The sequence below is a fragment of the Felis catus genome, chromosome D4 (genome assembly GCF_018350175.1).
Source record: "Felis catus isolate Fca126 chromosome D4, F.catus_Fca126_mat1.0, whole genome shotgun sequence".
Classification (NCBI taxonomy): domain Eukaryota; kingdom Metazoa; phylum Chordata; class Mammalia; order Carnivora; family Felidae; genus Felis; species Felis catus.
In genome coordinates, this window is record NC_058380.1 from 61,145,755 (window position 1) to 61,162,913 (window position 17,159).

The 17,159-nt window shown below is 44.9% G+C and overlaps 1 long non-coding RNA gene across 1 annotated transcript in view; it reads left to right on the top strand.

Moving 5' to 3' along the window:
* LOC109493869 overlaps positions 1-17,159 on the top strand; it is a 36,515-nt gene that overhangs the window by 6,521 nt on the left and 12,835 nt on the right. The window contains exon 3 of the long non-coding RNA XR_002737580.2: positions 12,498-12,548. This is a non-coding gene — a long non-coding RNA (uncharacterized LOC109493869). The remainder of the gene's footprint in view (positions 1-12,497; positions 12,549-17,159) is intronic.

Genomic DNA, 17,159 nt, shown 5'->3' on the forward strand with positions numbered 1-17,159 from the left:
GACCTGCATCATAAAGTAAGGAGGCATTTCCCCTGCTAGCCCACCCTGGCCATCAAGCCATAGAGATCCTTTCTGTGAGCCTTGCCCAGGCACCAAGTCTTAATGATACCCTAAGGGAATTCTTTTAACTCACTATGTTATAGAGGCAACAGAATCAGTTGAAAAGAACTGAATCCACGCTTGGTAGTGAATTGTAGCATACGCCTTTCTTTTTCTTTTTTTAAATTGAGATATGATTCACATACCATAAAATGTGCCTTTTTAAAGTGTACAATTCATAGTTTTTAGTATATTCACAAAGTTATGCAACTATCACTGTCTAATTCCAGAACATTTTCATCATCCCCAAAAGACATACTACATACATGAGTATCACATCCTATCTGCCTCTCCCCTTAGGTCCCTTTCTGTGTCTATGGATTTGCTTATTCTGGACTTTTTTCATTAAAAAAGAATCCCATGACATGTGGCGTGTCAGGTCTGATTTTCATTTGGAATACTGTTTTCAAGTTTCACTCATGTTGACCATATACTTTTTGAAAGATTAAAAATTATATATGTGTAACACCTTTCCACTAGCATATGGACAAAACTATAGTGTCCATTTGGTGTGACCTACCAGCACTTCTTCATGGACCTGATGAAGAATTAGGCTAGTTAGCTAGGCCTGTTCCAGAGCCTTCTTACTTAATTATTCCAGTTCAATTTTGGCCTTTTACGAGAATCGTACAGACCTTTAACATTAAGAATCAGGGCGCCTGGCTGACTCAGTTTGTGGAGGATACGATGCTTGATCTTGGGGTTGTGAGTTCGAGCCCTATGTTGGGTGTGGAGATTACTTAAAAATTAAATCTTAAAAAAAAGAGAAAATTAAGAATCATGTTGATTGACATTTTCAGTTTTTGTTCCATCTTTGCTGGCAGATTTAAAAGTCATTTTCTGGGGCTCCTGGGTGGCTCAGTCGGTTGAGCTTCCGACTTTGGCTCAGGTCATGATCTTGCAGTTCGTGAGTTTGAGCCCCGCGTCGGGCTTTGTGCTGACAGCTCAGAGCCTGGAGCTGCTTCGGATTCTGTGTCTCCCTCTCTCTCTGCCTCTCCCCCGTTCATGCTCTGTCTCTCTCTGTCTCTCTCTGTCTCTCTGTCTCAAAAATAAATAAACATTAAAAAAATTTTTTTAAATAATAAAAAAAATAAAAATCAATTTCCAACCTAAGATTATTTAAAGACATACACAGATTTTCCTGTCATATTTTCATGGTTTCATTTTTACATTTATAGCTTTAATTCCTTTGGAATTTGTAAATGGTGTGAGGTAGGCATCTAATTTTATTTTTTTCCATGTAGTTAGCAAATTGTACCCCAATACATCTCTTTCTCATTGATTTGGAAACAATTGTCTTAGCATCTGCTATTTTCTATATATCGTCGGGACTATTTCTGACCTTTCTTTTCTGCATTGATCTCTCTTTTCAGCTGTTAGCACACTGTTGAATTTCTTGCCCTTTTACAATACAATTTAGTATTTGTTAGGATAAATTTATACTATCATTTAAAAAATGCATAGTCATTATCATACGTTTATTATTTTTGTTTAGCTTTGTTAAGGTAATATAGTTATTTCATGTGATGTGCATTGCTATATTATTTAAAAATTTATGTTCTGCCTTAGAAACAATAGAAACAAGTAGCTGTGTGACACATCATAGATAAAGTAAACAAAGCATATGTGAGCTGGAAAAACCAAGGGAGCGCTAAATATTCATGAGGTCTGAGACATCAGATATGCAGCCAGTTATAGCGGAGCTGCAGCAGGAGAGCCCCCTCCGTGCAGACTGAGCAGAGAACCAGAAAGGCCTGGGTCTCTGGACTCATGGGATGGCTGCTATGCCAGGCTGGTCTGCTCCCTGCAATTTAGGCAAGAGTAGAAGGCACTTCTATTTTGTTCTAGCCGTGATTATGTGAAACTGAGCATCACCCTCACTAACAGCACCCCTAATTTCAGTTTTGTATTTGGTTGTCTGGATTAGGATGTGCAGACCAGCGTTAGTCACACTGATGGGCATGGACGTCTTTTTGGTTACTGATGGGAATGGGAATGGCTCTAGTAGTTCACCATTAAGCATCTTGACTTGATTTACATAGAGTACATCCCACTTGACTTGATTTTACGTAGAGTACACTTGTCACTTTAAGAAAATATTCTTCTCTCTCCTGATGGCAATGAGGAGGAAGAGGAGGAGGCAGAGGAGGAAAATGATGATGGAATGTTGAATAGTCTCAAATGATTTGGTCATCTATCAAAATAATCATGTGGTATTTCTGCCCTGCTATAGTAATATGATGAATTAAGACTAATGAGTTTTTCTGCAGTTGAAGTATATGTGCAGCCTCCATTCTTTTTCTCTGTGTCCTCTCTTCTTATCTATGTGTAATAGATAAGCTCTTGATTCCCTCTTCAACCTTTCTTTCACCATGTGCATCTCTTTAACCACTTCCTTTGAGTTCTAGAATTGCTTAGAATTTGTCTTCTGACTTCTGGCTCTTCTAAGTGTGGTCCAGGGACCAACAGTAAGACCATCACCCAGGAGTTAGTTAGAAATGCAAATTCCTGGGTCCCATCCTAGACCTACTGAATCAGAATCTGCACTTTAACAAGATTCCCAGGTGATTCATGTGCCCATTAAAATTTGAGAAGTGCTTTAAAATTCTAGCCAGAGGGAACCCTTTCCAGGTTTTTGGTGGTGATGCAGGACTTTCCCCATTATTATAGGAGCTTGATTATTTTAGTGTAAATTTGGAAGAAGTTCAAGAAAAAGCTTTGGATCGCCATCTGGGACCAGAATCCACAGGCTCTTTGTGACAGGATATGGGGGAGGGCAGTCGGCTACTTTGTGTGAAGCCATGAAATGAAAATGACATTCCATAGGTCATCAAAGTCACCACCAGGCATCATTAGACCAGCAAGAAAGAATCTTTCTGTTGCATTTCTGAAAGGCAGTGTGTATCCCCCAGAGGGCTTTGCCCACACTCCTTTCTTTGACAAATTTATAAATGCCAACTGGTATCCACATGAAAGCCTCTGGTCCTGAGCTGATAGAGGGAATGAAGGGGATCCGGCAGACCAGTTTGGTGTCCGGGCACGCATTTCCCTCTTTTCTTGGTAAGCAGAAGAAACTTCTGAGGTCATTGAGGAAAGAGATGTTTTGCGGGGCCCCAGCCTGAGGGTTGCCTGGGTGGCAGGGTGGTATTCTGAGACGTGAATTATGTGAGTATTAGCACATGTGAAGACAAATTCTTTTAAAGAAAAAATTAATTGAATAATGCACAGTTCTCATCAGTCCTGGCAGAATAGGCAAGAAAAGCCTGGGGAAGGTACAGAAAGCTATTGAAACGATTCTAAAAAGAACAAGAATCTTTAGGACAAATTGGCTCATTCTTTATTGCTGTCAAACCCTTTATTCCCTGGAGACAGTTGAAACAATACCAGAGCATAACTCTCATTGTGGAATTGACAAACATCCTACCTCTCTTAATGGTTTCATGGAGTTGTTGTCTCAACAGGAAGTTCTGGTCATTGTCACACATTCTTCTTGTTTATTATTAGTAATCATAACTCTTTGCATCACAGTCAGGCTCTAAACCTTACAAGGCTTTTCCACACAAAGTAGGTCATTTGGTCTTTCCTGAGAATCCCCGTGGGACAGCAGGGCCAGTAGGTATTAATGTGTCCATTTCACGGAGGAGGGGACTGAGGGTAAGAGGAATCACAGGACTTCCTCAGGGGCAAACTTGCAGTAAACGGGTGCCACAGGCCTCAGACTCATATTCACTGGCCATGAGAAGTCTCCAAGACATATTTGGCCAAGTGTCTTTTTTTCTCTGATGTTTATTTATTTATTTTGAGAGAGAGAGGGAGGGAATGAGTGCGAGCGTGGGAGGGCAGAGTGAGAGGGAGAGAGAGAATCTCAAGCAGGCTCTGCAATGTTAGTGCAGAGCCCAACTTGGCCCTCAGTCTCACGAACCGTGAGATCATGACCTGAGCCGAAATCGAGAGTTGGACACTTAACCGACAGAGCCACCCAGGGTCCCCAAGGCCAAGTGTCTTTAATCATTAAGTCTCCCAGTCCACCCAGCAATTATGCCTGTGCCTATACAGTAACAAGAAGGAGGGTCACCACCCTTGTGTAAAGGTCACTCTCCAGAGTTCTGTGCTAAAATGCACTGTGTAACTTTAGTGAGGTTACATTCTTCAGCTCAGGTTCACATGGTCAGACATCTTTGATTCCATGTACGGTGTTTGTTTTCATGTCCCTGACTCTGACAGACCATTGTTAAACTTCTGTCAAAGATCTAGTAAGTGAGGTATGGTTCATTATAAATCAATCAACAAAACTGTTATTAAGTTATTTTCTGAATTTGATTCATTTCACTCAATGGGGAGGGTGATGGCATCTTCTTTCTACCTTTCCATGCTTCTACTCCTCAAGCTTCTACACTGAACTTCCCCGATTCCCCGCTATGTTCTATTTTTTTCTCCCTCGGGTATGTTCTCTTTGCCTTGAACATCCTTCCCTTCTTCACTTCTCCACCTTCTTCACTCTTCTTATCCTTAACGGAACTTGGCTTAAAAACAGTTCCTTTGTGAAGACTTTCAGACCCAAAGCTGGAAATAACAACACTCTTAAAAGCACTTCAGATGTATCTCTACCATACCACGGACCTATCACAGTCTGAAATGTATTTCATTTACCTCTCTGTATACTGGGAATCAGACTGGGAACTACTCTGGAGCAGGAATGACCTCTTATAACTCTCTGAATTCTCTGAGCTTAGAACCTGACAGCTAACAGGAAATCATTAAATTCCTCCACCTGATGGCTTTAGTGCCTCAGGCATTCTTTTGGACCAGGTATCACTTTAGTGTCTGCAGTTTAGGTGATAGGAAGGTCCTAACCGGGGCTTCTCAAACAGAGCAAGAGTATCATGGCTTATCATTTTAAAGCAGGAAGTAAACTAAACTTCTCTCATTGATTTGTCTTGGATTCTATTCTGTTATGTCTCCTAGATTAGTGCCATTTTAGGGGAGAGCTCCTTTATCAACATCCTTCATGACTTTGTCCCAAACTGGTTTTGCATTTTCTTTGGTACCAGGGCCTTTTTTTCCAGCTCCTTCACTTTAGGGAATTAATGGTCAATGTTCTCAACCTTGGCTGTTTGTTGTAATCACTGAAGGAACTTAAAAAAATGGTGATGTGAGGGGCGCTTGGGTGGCTGTCAGTCAAGTGTCTGACTTCAGCTCAGGTCATGATCTCATGGTTTGTGAGTTTGAAACCCTGTGTCGGGCTCTGTCCCGACAGCTCAGAACCTGGAGCCTACTGTGGATTCTGTCTCCCTCTCTCTCTCTGCCTCTCCCCTGCTCATGCTTGCTCTCTCAAAAACAAATAAACATTAAAAAAATACTGGTGTGAAATTTTCATGGATCCCCCTTAAGTCTTTTGCTGAGTAGTAAGCTGTACATGAACAGAGTTAGACTCTGAGAAACCTGGTGGGAAACAGCTACCGAGGGCTGTGAGGTGGACAGAGATTTTGGTAGTCTCGCAGTGCTGACAGATGCTGGATTTTGGAGCTGTATTAGAGAGCCCTCACCCAATGCCCTGGACAGTCAGTTGAGACCCCAGGAAGTCTCTGCCTTTCTATCTTTAGAATAAAGCTAACTGTCTGCCAGGAAGAATACAAAACAAAACAGAAAAAGACAAAACAAAAACATGACACTCCTTAAAGGAAGGTAACAATCCCGAGTGTCAACATAGTATCCACAATGTCTGTCAAACAAACAAAAATTACTGGAAACACAAAAAAGCAGGGAAACGTGCACCAAACTCAAAGGAAGAACAGTTAGTAAAAACAGGTCCAGAGATATAAAATGATGGAATTAGTAGATAAAAGCTTTAAATAGCTATTATCAAAATGTTCATCAATTTAATAGAAGACGAAGAGTTGGACATAATGAGTGGACAAATGGGAGAATCCAAACAGAGAAATGGAAATGACAAAAAAGAACCAAACAGAAACTCTAGAACTAAAAAACCTAATATCTGATATTTTAAAAATTCACTGGATTAGGATAAAGCAGATTGGACACTGCAGAAGGAATGAAGAGCATTGGGAAGGTAAATAACAATGTGGGCATGTTGAAGACTTTTTCTTGATACTTCATTCAGATGACTGAGGTCACCAACAGTCATAAGTTGTGGTAACTGTACCCTGGATGTGATGTGATGAGAATGGTGCTTTACCTCTGTGGTCTTCCTTTCTAACATCCTTGACTCCAGCATAATATTGAGGAAAACAACATACAAATACCCACTGAGGACAACTTAGAAAATAACTAATACTTCTCAAAACTGCCAAGATCATCGGCCAAGGGGAGCCTAAGAAGACATGTTGGCTAGATGTAATATGGTTTTGTGGGTAGGATCCTGGAATAGAAGAAAGACATTAGGTAACAACTAAAGAAATCTCAATAAATAATGGACTTCAGTTAATATAAAGGTGCCAACAATGGTTCATTCATTGTCGCAAATATACCATACTAACCTAAGATGTTAATAATAAGTGAAACTGGGTTCAGGATACATCAGAACTCTCTTTTACTACCTTTGCAATTTTTCTGTAAATCTAAAACTGTTCTAAAATTAAAAGGTTACTAAAAAAACTGACATAAGTGATAGCAAGGATGTGGGGCAATTGGAACTCTCTTCCATTGCTGGTAGGAGTGTAAAATGAAACACCTTGTACACCAGTCCGGAAGTTTCTTATAAAGTTAAACATACACTGCTGATATAACCCAGGAGTCCCACTCCTGAGTACTTAACCAAGAGAAAGAAAAACATATGTCCTCACAAAGACTTGTATGTGAATGTTTATGGAGGCTTTATTCAGAATCATCAACCATCATGCTGAATGGAGGAATGAATTGCATAAATCCACACAACGGAATAAAAGTAAGCAATGACAAAGGAATGCACTACTGATACATATAAAACATGGATGAATCTAAAAAGCATTATGCTAAGTAAAAGAAGCCAGACACAGAGGAGTACATACTGTATCATTCTTTCTTTCTATCTATTTATTTTAATGTTTATTTTTGAGAGAGAGACAGAGCATGAGCAGGGGAGGAGCATAGAGAGAGGGAGACCCTAGAATCTGGAGCAGGTTCCAGGCTCCGAGCTGTCAGCACAGAGCACAACGTGGAGCTCAAACTCATGAATCGTGAGATCATGACCCGAGCTGAAGTTGGACGCTTAACCAACTGAGCCACCCAGACACCCCTGTTTCATTCTATTTATACGCAATTCTGGAACAAGCAAAAACAATCTAAGGCAGGAAAATCAGAACAGTGGTAGCATCTTGAAGTCTGAGGATGGGGATTGATTAGGAAGGAACAGGAGGAAACTCTCTGATGTGATAGAAATGGTCCAAATCTTGATAGAGGCTTAAGCTACATGGGTGTATGCATTGTTTAAACACATTAAGATATGTAGTTAAGACCTATACATTTCAGAGGTATGTAAAGTATATCTCATTTTTTTAAAGGTAAAATGCTGATGTCTGTGTCCTACTCCCAGAGATTCTGATTTTAATGGTTTTAGATGTAGGGTATTAGGTTTTTAAAAGCTCCCACAGCCAAGGTTAAAAAAAAAAACTACAGTTGTAGGTTATTTGGCTGGTGTGGGGATCCTTCATCGTTGTTTGCCCTGTAGATGCCTCTCCGACTTTGATGTATGGCCCCTGGAAGCTGGATGCATGGAGCAAGGAAATGGCTGTTTGATGGCCAAGTCTACCTGGGGTTGGCTTATCGGCAAACACCAAGATGCCAAAAGGCCCAAGAAGAAGACAGGAGCAGGATGGACCCTGCCCTGCAAAGACCCACCCATCAAGCTCTTCACTTTCTGCCTCTCTTGAGAATGGCCTGCTTATTCAAGGAGTGGATTGTTATAGTAACAGGAGCACTGGAAGGGGACTCATTATGGGGCAGGGGGACCTCTTATTCCACATACCACTTTGGAAAACTCTCTTGTCAGTCCGCGGGTATCACACGGACCACAAACTCCCACTGGATTCTGCAAGCTGGCCTGGTGTCATCCTGATTTTGTCCTCTTGGTGACTTTGAAAAGGCTGTTAAAAGAGAAAGAGCAGGGTATGTCCATGTGTTGAGCACATGCCAGGGCCTGTGCTGGAACTTGGCTTCTTCTTTCCACTTCCAGGTTAGCACTCTTAACTACACAATTTTCCTGAAAGCAGTTTTTCTTCTTTTGAAGCTGACAGGCAACCCATTAACATTTTTAGGACAAAAAAACTTTTCTTAAAACTCTATCCAACATTAATAAAACTGCATAATAAAAACTGAAATGATAAATCATAACAGTTATTCCGTGGATGCTCTTGGTCTGATATTTATTTCAGAACAGATGGCCAAGGTTTCCGAGAGGTCTCATTAATTACTGGAAGTTTGGCTAACAATTTCATCTAGGATGCACCAATAAATGACAGCATAAACTTAGACGCCCCCAGCTGCTAGGAACTTTGCAGGTCATCTAGCCCAACCCCACTACAGTGCCCGAATAGTGACTGCATGGCCTGAGGTCTCTGCTTGCACACCTCCCAAACATGGAGCCTTAGAAGACAACCCAGTATATCTACGAGCTGGTCTGACATAACTTTTCCTAGTATGATGCCACACTTGTTTCTCTTAGCCACAAAGAACACCAGATCCCTTTTCCTGTTTGCTGTCCACAAGCTTTTTTCTGCCACAAGTTAAACATCTCTAATTGCTCAAAACATGCCTCTTAGGATTTGGGTTTGTTTGCACTCAACCAGCCTACTTTCTCTCTCCGTCATGAGTCCTGGTCCAATTCCATTCAAATCCAACACAATTCATTGGGACCCAATCTACAGCCATACCATCCCCAAAGCTCCCAATCTGGTCTGAACCCATGTTACCAAAGCACCTTCTCAGGGCCAGGCACTAACTAGGCTGAGGGCTGTGGGGAGGAGCAAATCAGGATTGGCTTTGTGAAAGAGAGAAGCCTCGTCCCCAAAGGCCCAACAAGGTGGCGTGTGATACGGGGCAGGAGGGAAGGACAGTGTCCTATTTCCCCCCCTAATTTCCAGGCTCTCATCTTGCATTACAGCACACTGGCTAAAATATATGGCTGTGCAAGCTCAGGAGGGAATAGTTAGAAGAGGCGGCTTATCAAATTTTTGATGAATGTATGCCAGTTGGCTAGGTCTCTATAGTCTAAACTCCAGGGAGGGACAGTCTGATTGGCCCAGCTTAGGTTGGAACTCCATCAGCTGCCTGCAGAAGGGACCAGATCACCTCGTATAAAAGACCACGTTTTCTGGACTAGGAACAAGGAAAGTTCTATGAAACCACATGAGTGTGGTTGGGGAGGAAATGATAGGCATCTTAGAGATGTATTATGGATGTAATTACCATGATATACAACGTTCATAGGTATGTATAAGCAAGCAATATATAATATCCATAAGCATCAATCCTGAAAGATGGGTGTTTTCTCCATTTCATAACTGGGGGAATGGATTCTGAGAAGTGAAGTGAATTTCCCAAAGTTGCTACGTGTTGATGGCGAAGTCATGGTTTGAATTTAGGGCTGCCACGTTGCTTCTTGGCATTTCCTCAACGATTCTTCCTGGAACTCATTTAGTCATTCACTTATCTATTCATTTATTCATTCAGCTAGAATTTCTCCTGCAGTGACCATGGGTCTGGCATTATGTGAGGGCCTGGGAAACAGCAATTAGCCACATAGACACACCCAGAGGGACAGCCATCAAGAGCACGAGAGGCGGTTCCTGCCCCCTCACCCATACGGTTTTGCTAGAGAAATGACACATATGGACACCACAAGTTCAGGCATAGTTGTGTGAAATGATTCCTAGAGTGACCAATATGGTAAGGGCTACAGGATGTCAGAACAGACAGATCTCTGAGCACTGGAGTAGCTGAGAAAGCTTTCTGGAGGCGGAGCTCTGATGAGCGCCCAAGGATAGAGAAAGGAGAAAGAAAGAAGACACCACAGAGAGCCGGGAGTTGTGCAGATTCAACTTCTGGGGTATTGTTCATTGACACCTGCTTCTCTCAGTCCCGTCTGGGTGTTCCCCTGGTATGGCTCCATGGCACCCCACCCACGGACACAGCCTAAGCCTCCCCAGCAGATATGTCCCTGCCGTGTCTTATTTTCCACCAATCCACTGTAAATTTAATTGAAAAAACACTTCAAACATATAAAAAAGTACAGCAAATAATGCAAGAAACACCAAGATACCCACTATTTTGATTCAACAGGTAACATTTCACCATATTTGTTTTACTTCTCTCTTTTACAGAAATAGAATATTAAAATCTCAGCAAAATTCCTACCCTATCCCTTAACACTCCCTCACAGAGTTAGTGTTATCCTAAGTTGATGGGATTTATTCCCATATATGTTTTTCTACCTTTTTTACTGAGGATCCACAAACCATATGGTATTGGGTTCATGTTCTTTTGCGAGTTGCCTTATTTCTTCCACTGCTCCTTATAGTTTCAGATTTGTCCTTGCTACATGGAGATCTAATTCATTCATTTAACCATGGTGTGGTATTCTGTTGTATGAATGAACTGTAGTTTACTGAGCTGCTCCCCTACAGCCTGGTTAGGTCATTTCTGCTTTTTCACTATTACAAATGGCTCTGTGGTGAATATCCTCACACATGTCTCCCAAGAAACAGAGCTGCTGGGTCAAGAGTAAACAGATCTTCAACTTGACTAGGTATTGCAAATAGTTCTTTAAATGGTGGGGCAGGTTATAGGCACACCTCCTAGTGTATCTGAATATGGGAGTTCCAGTGGCTCCACATCCTGACAGACGGCTGCTATTGTTAATATATATATTTTTAAATCGGGTCCCCCTTTGCCCATGGCAAACAGATGGATCTTTTTAAAGTACACTCCTGACCATGTCCCTTTTCTATTTAAAATCTTTCCAATGGGCCCACTGCTCTTGGTATAATACTCAGAGTCTTGCTCTGCCTGAGTCAGTCCATGCCCACCTCTCCAGGCTCACCTCTTTATCCTCTCCTCCTCCAATATGCATGCACATGTACACACATGCACACACAGGCATGCATACACCCCCCATATACACATACATGCCCACATGCATACGTATGCTCTGTGGTCCAGCCAAATCAAATCACGTTCACGTCCCCTAACCTGCTCATCCTCTCTTGTCTTTGGGCCTTGGTGAAGCTGTTCGCTCTGTCTGGAATACTCGTCCTCTCCTTCAAAAAACTGATTGCTCCCAGCCCTCAGCTCCCAGCTTGATGTCTTCTCCTCTGGGAAGCCTCCACAGGCACCCCAAGCCTGAATTAGATGCCTTTCCTCCCTTTGCCTAAGCACCCTCGACTTCTGACATCATGGTTCTCAGGACATGGTCTTGTAATCACCTGTTTATTGTCTCCCTGCCCCACTAGACTGTGGACACCTTGCTAGCAGGGCCTGTATTCTCTGTGTCCAGGCTGTCTACTGAGTGAATGTGTTAGATAATCCGCAGGCAGGAGACAGGTCAGGATGGAGCAGAGGCCGCAAGATGGAAAGAGTTGGAATCAGACTAGAGAGAATGTGCTATCCCATAGTCTCTATAGCGCCAGCTTCCATTAGGGAAACTGAGGTTCAGCTGGGTGGCTCATCCTATCTGGAGTCCTGCATTTGGTAAGTGGCAGGGCCGGATTTGATTCCGTCTCTGGACTCTGCGTCCGGGCTTTCTCTGCTGCACTTCAGCTGCAATGGGTGGAAAGGAGCCAGCAGAGAGGGAGAGAGGGGCTGCCAGGGAGGGGAGGCTGTGCAGGAGAGGGAGGTCCTGGGATCTAGGACACAGGTGGAGGGCTGACCCCAGCAGACATGACCCCAGATCCTCTGAGCCAGCGAGGAAGGAAGAACATTCGGCCAAGTTTCTAGAACAGACACTTGTTCAGGCTGCCCTGGGAGACTGGTAGGCCAGCCCTCCTCTGGGGAGGAGAAGACCTGTGGAAAGAAGTTCAGCATCTCCCTCAGCATGCAGCCCACCCGAGTGGCTTCTTCCTGCTGCACCAGGAGAATGATTTTTCAAGACTCCCCTCTGGTAGGAGGGAGACCAGAGCCAAGGACAGCTGGAAAGAAATATGGATCCAGTGCAAACAGGTGGGAGCGAGAGCCCCAGTGGAGAGCAGCATGCAGGTCAGGCTCATAGGCCCCAGGTCCTTGGGCATCTAGAGGAGCCCTGTGGAACAGCTCATGTATGGCAGGGCAAGCGGACATCAGTAAAATGGGGACAGGAATACCTATACCTCATATGAGGGCATGGATTAAGTAAAATGAAATATGTAGAGGGCTTAGAATAATGCTTGGCACGTAATATGAGTCAATGAACTATTGTTACTTTCTCACAGGGCTGTTGGGAATGAACAGGACGACATGGCAGACAGACTCTGCAGAACTGTGTAAGTGTTGGTGAGCAGCCTTCTCTTGTTAGGTACTCAGTAAGCAGCGTGGATGGTGATGAGAAATCCAGCAGAGAGGAGGGGTGTGGAATTTGGTGACCAGTCACCCTCCTCTGTTCCCTGAGTTTCCTCATGGGACATTTGCATCAGAGACCACAGGGCTCAGTTTGGGAAAGATTCTTAGAGATCTGCACAGTCCAGTTCTCCAGATACACACAAGGGGACACTGAGGCCTGCAGGGTGGAAGTGACTTGTCTGGGGCCACACACAAGGCATCAGGGGTGAGCTTCCCAGACTCAGATCCAACGCTTCTCCTTCTGTCCCCTCAGTTCAGCCCAAGCGTAGGACAGGACTCTTGCAGCAGGTTCAGCGGTTGGTGTTTCTTCCTGCAGGTGTCCCCTCCCCCACCAGAGTCAGTGGGGCTCCCACCATCTCTGAGAGGCTCTGCCTCTGAGAGCTCCCTGCTTTGAATGCTCTCTTCCTGTTTTCCCATGGCCAGCCGTTGAAAAGTAATTGAAAGCCACTTCCAGCTCCTGTTTCCCCTCCAGAGCCAGGCCCCCCTGGGCCTCCCTTGGAGAGGTCGGGAGCAGGTCAGCAGCATGTACGCACCTGCTACCTTCACCAAGGTTTCTTGAGCATTGGGCAAGCATGAGCGTCTCCTTCCCCTCAAACAAGCTCTTTCCTTCCTCCTTCCTTCTCTCCCTGCTTCCCTTCTCCTGCTTTTTTTCTAAATGACACCCCCAACCTCCCATAATTGCCATTGGACTCACCCACTGGTCTGTCAGAAGCTTATTCTGAGGGACCTTGGGTATGTATCCTTGCCATTCAGGTGGGATTTCTCTGCTGCAAAGCAGTTGCAGGAGAATGCAGATGCAAAATGCCAAGCCCGCTAAGAGTTCATTTATAAGGTGCATGTTGACCAGCAAACCCAGCAATTATAGGCATGCCAACAGAGCAAAATTAAGATTCAGGGTTTTTCTTGTAGCTCCTTCCATTTCTTGGAAAGCTGTTGGATCAGCCCATGGGAAGGTCTTGCTGCCATGATAAACTCTCCCATGGGCAGAGGGGTTTCCGATTCATGAAGTTGGCTCACGCACATTATTTCATCTGAACTGTGCAACTGCCCTGGATGGAATTATTTTGTCTGCTTTTCTGATGAGGAAACTGAGGTTCAGAGTGGTCAGAGTCACTTCTAAAGATCAAGAGATGGAAGGCTTCAATCAAGGGTTTCTGATTCCACACCCAGGTCTCCCTTACTAACTGTTGTACTAAAGAAAATCCAGAGTTTTAAACTCAGGACAAGCTTCTGCCTTGAATTTGTAGTTGAGAGGTAAAATTAAGTGAATCAGGAGTAGACGGCCACAATGGGACAGATTATGGTAAAGATAGAAGTGACCATTGAATCAATGAGAAATTGGCTGTCCCACTCTGGTCTCCTGCTCTAGGGGAACAGGACTCCTAGCTGGACAGCACTGGCTCCCCAGAGCTTTCCCTGACCCCCTTCCCACACCTGGGGGTGGAGTGGATTCATCTCCTCTAGGACAACCTTCCCATGCTCTGCGTGCCTCTACTGCAGTTCTTACATTACACTGTCATTCGCTTGTTCCAATAACCGTCTTGTCCTGTGTGCAGTGGGTTCCTCCTGTGCACAGGACCCCTCGGGCACCATAGCAGTGAGATGCTGCTTCAGGTGAGCTAGTGTGGGTCCGTTCAGCTGCACTGCACGGAGCTCCGTCTGGGGCTGGGCCAGAAGCAATAGTGTCTGGAGGTCCAGGGAAGGGCCTGCAGCTGCCAGAGCTGTAACCAGGGGCTGAGGAGGGGGCACTGTGGGAGTTTCTAGGAAAGTGGGTGGCTTCTGAGATGGTCTGGGAGCCATAAGCCTGAGGTTTAGGGTCAGGATTCAAGTCTCTGGGTTAGGGACTCCAGTGGTCCTGAGGGAATGGGCTGCAGAGCTGGGACTGACACCAGGAGGGGGTCAAAGGCCCTTCCCTGCTGGCTCAGCTGCCCAGGCCCACCGGAGCTGAGTCCTCTGAGCACCCTGGGGAAAGGCGGCACCGTGGATCTGGGGCCACCTCAGCTGTGGGGAGCAGAGACGGTTGGGAGTGGGGAGCCAGGCAAGGCATTGTAGGGATACCCTGTTTCTCTCACTTCCTGAAGGCAGAAATGAGAAGCTCTGAGAAGTTAAGATACAAAGAATGAAAAATAATGTTTGATTTAGAAATTGCTGTAACCTTCTTAGGGAACCTTCTTCTTAGGTAAGGGGCTGCCAGACTTTCACACAGGGCTTGTGTGACTCCCGCAGGAGAGGAGACATGACCTTCCTCGTGCAGAACAACTGGTTTCTGCTCCCATCCAGCTGCCCGGGTCTGTCTGTCTGACCCCATGGACAGGCTGACATCCAGAAGGCATGTTGAGTAACTGAGCTCACATCTTACCAAACCACTTGGATTTGACTTTCTGGGTAAAGAGTTATCACCCAGTTTCTTTGAAGACGTGGGCTATTCCTATCACCTCTGGGAGGAAAGCCCTCAGTCTCTGCATCCTGTCCCCACAGTGAGGAACCTCAGCTGTTTCACTTATCCTTGGAGCCAGTGGAGTGGAAAGGCCAGTGTATCATATCCTTGAAGAAATGAGAGATGGGAACTCATAGTTTTTACTGAGAACCTGCTGTGCACGGACATGGTCTTAGGCCTTTTACATATGTCACTGTGTGTGTATGCATTTGCATACAACAGCCCAGAGACATAAAGCTTTACTGTCCCCAAGCCCCAGAAGAGGAAATGGAGGTTCAGCTGCCCTACAGCATGAATAACGGACCTCTCTGAGCTCTTTATATCCCACCTTTCTGGAGATGCCCAGAAAATGTTGGTGCTGCCTTTTCAGAACTGGGATGACAAAACCAAAGGCCACTGGAGCTGGTCTGGCCACCAGGGGCTTTCTGATCTTTCAGATGCTCCTTTTCCATGCCAGTCTCTACAGGTGACATCAGCTGGAACATCTGGAGGCCTGGCCCTGGTATCCAGAGGTGATGGCCCCATCCTGGCCCAGTGGCCACTCAGGGAAGAGCGAGGCTGCTCATTCCCTGTGAGGGAACCGTGAACCCAGCCGAGAGGACGTGCTGGCTGCACAGGTCTGCCCGTGAAGGGAGCCAACGCAGTTGGTTGTAGGGAATCTGATGAAAATAATCAGCTGCAAACTCCTAAAAAACAAACAGTCCGTGATCCAGAGGTTTGAATAACAGCCCCCTCAGCCAGATGGCCGCAGGAGGCATGCCAGGGAGAGAAAACGATCTCCCGCCCTGAATTTCCTCTTTGTTCTGGACGTCATTGGCCTCCACCCCTCTCGTGCGCCAGCCACCCAGACAGAGTCTTGTGTTCAGGGAGCTTAAGGAGGCTTTCCCCAGATTAGGATTTGGGGACAGGGAATCCAGGAAAAAAGCGGCTTTCTTGTCCCAGCATGAGTCACCAGAGGCGGCAGGAAGCACACAGCTGTCTGCATCTGGTCCTGGAATGCTGCTTCTTCCTCGGAGGACACTCCCAAGAAGCCTGGGACCCTTGTGGGTGCAGAGCAAGAGGTCATAAGCAGGGCTGCCTTGTGTGGGACTGAGCCTCTGGACACCTTGGTTCCCTTCAGTAGACCTTCCCATCTGAGCCGTTGGGAAGCTGAGCATAAGCTTGTTGCCTCGTTAAATTTCAACCGTGCCTGGAGTGAATGGTGGCCAGTGAGTCCTGCCAAACTCAGCCTCCCTATGGCTCCAATAAGAGCATCTGTGTAAGAGCACGGCCAACATGGGTTTGAATCCTTGCCCTGCCACTGTATGAACTTGACCACTTATTTGACCTCTCTGAGCCTCAGTTTCTACTTCATTGAGTTTTAGTGAGACCAATACGTAAAGAAATTATATTTTCACTGCATGTAACACAGTATCTGGCACACAGCAGGCATTCAGTAAACATACCTCCCTCCCAGCCCTCTTGTCCAGAACTTTTTGGTACTAATTTCTTCTATTATCCACTCCTAAATGTTTTCACTGATCCATGGTACAATATTTCATTCCTGGCTTTTGGCATGTGCACGGACATGGCAAATCTTCTAGGTACAATCCTCTCCTGTTTTCTCTGAATGGATTCCCATCTCTCCATTGTTATATTAGCTACTCTGTCTGCCAGTATGTATTTTGACTTGCTGAGCTGCTACAGATTCTGTTTGGAAGGAAACTGGGCAGTGCATACGTGCCGTGATTTTGCACTAGGCTCATTTAACTTACAAAGTTACTTAGAACTTTCCTCCCAATATATAATGTAATGCCACTTAAAAAATATTTACGACGACAGACAAATCTATTTATATGTAGTAATGTTATGGAGCATAGTAGTCAGGATGAGCTGGGGCTTGCTGCAGTAACACACAACTCCCAAATATGAAAGGCTTAAAAGAGCCAGGGGTCATTTCTCACTCATGCTACACATCCATTGTAGGTTGTGGGGTTTCCTGTGGCCGCAGGAGGCATGCCATTGTAGGTTGTACTGGCCTCTCTTGGATACTCAGAGTTCACCATTTGGAATGTTGTTGGTCACTGTAGCATAGGAAGGAGGAGATGAAGAATTGTTT